The sequence below is a fragment of the Octodon degus genome, unplaced genomic scaffold (genome assembly GCF_000260255.1).
Source record: "Octodon degus isolate 3935 unplaced genomic scaffold, OctDeg1.0 scaffold00063, whole genome shotgun sequence".
Lineage (NCBI taxonomy): Eukaryota > Metazoa > Chordata > Mammalia > Rodentia > Octodontidae > Octodon > Octodon degus.
In genome coordinates this window covers 6,740,552-6,741,752 of record NW_004524639.1, presented here as the reverse complement: position 1 = coordinate 6,741,752, position 1,201 = coordinate 6,740,552, and the positions used below count along the sequence as shown (strand labels likewise).

General features: G+C 36.4%; 1 protein-coding gene across 5 annotated transcripts in view; it reads right to left on the bottom strand.

The window, feature by feature from the left end:
* Nucleotides 1-1,201, bottom strand: part of Enox2 (ecto-NOX disulfide-thiol exchanger 2) — a 499,315-nt gene that overhangs the window by 37,639 nt on the left and 460,475 nt on the right. The gene's annotated exons all lie outside the window — the stretch shown is intronic.

The following is a 1,201-nucleotide window of genomic DNA, read 5'->3' as shown; positions in this document are numbered from 1 at the left end:
AAAGCATTTAAAAATGAGAATATATATATATATATATATTAAAGATCGTTTATTATTATTTATGTACGTATGTATGTATTGATTTATTTATTTATTTTGCGTGTGTGTGTGTGCGTGTGTGGCCAGCTCAGCCCACCTGGGGGCAGGTCTGGCTGGCATGTGGTGCTGGGGGATTGAACCGTGGTCCATGCACGTTGCTAAACTTGTTCTAAGTAGGTGCTTTAGACCACTGAGCTATCTCACCAGCCCCGAGAATATATTTTTAAAAATAGGTATAAAGAATTATATAATTCTCATGTTTACATGTAAGTCCAAAAACCTAACCAGATACAACCTTGAAGCAGGACAGTCCCACAACATTCCTTTTCCTTGCAGTAAAAGAATTAACTGCTTCTAAAGAAGACATTGATAAAAAAATATAGGAGATTAGAAAAATGACATATTCCTTGAATGAGCAATAGAGGAAGGAAACAGATTGCATGAAGCAGAGTCAAAGAGATATAGAGGAACTTAAAATCTCAATCACAAGTTTGCAAACTATTCGTGTAAAAGTGAAGACAGAGTTTCAGATCTTGAAAATGCTAGAGCAGGTAGTGAAAAGGTAAGAAAAGATCTCTTAAAAATAACTAGGATACAGGAAAAAAATTATTCATCACTTGCAAGACTGCAAAGATGAACAATGTTAGACTAATAGGCATCAATGAGAAAGAAGGAGTCAATACAAATGACATTAAAAAAAATATGGGCAGAAGTAATAGAAGAAAACTTCCCAAATAGGAGGAAACAATCTGACATCCAGATAACTGAAGCATACAGAACGCCAAAGAACTTCAACCCAATTAAAAACACACCGAGATATATAACAGTCAAGATCCCACATATCCAGCACAAACATAATATATTGAAAGCTGCTAGAGAAAAGAAACAGATCACATTGAAAGAAAACCCATCAGAATTATGAGTGACTCTCTTCACAAACAATGAAGGCAAGAAGAGCATGGAGCAGAGCAGTTCAAGTCCTCTATGAACCCAAATTGCCACCCAGACTACTCTACCCTGCAAAACTCTCTTTCAAGTTTGATGGAGAAGTGAAATACTTCCGTGACAAAGAACAACTGAAGAACTTCTTGATGACAAAGGCACACCTACACAGACTACTGAAAGATGATCTAGAGAGGGACCAAAATGATCAAAACTCCAC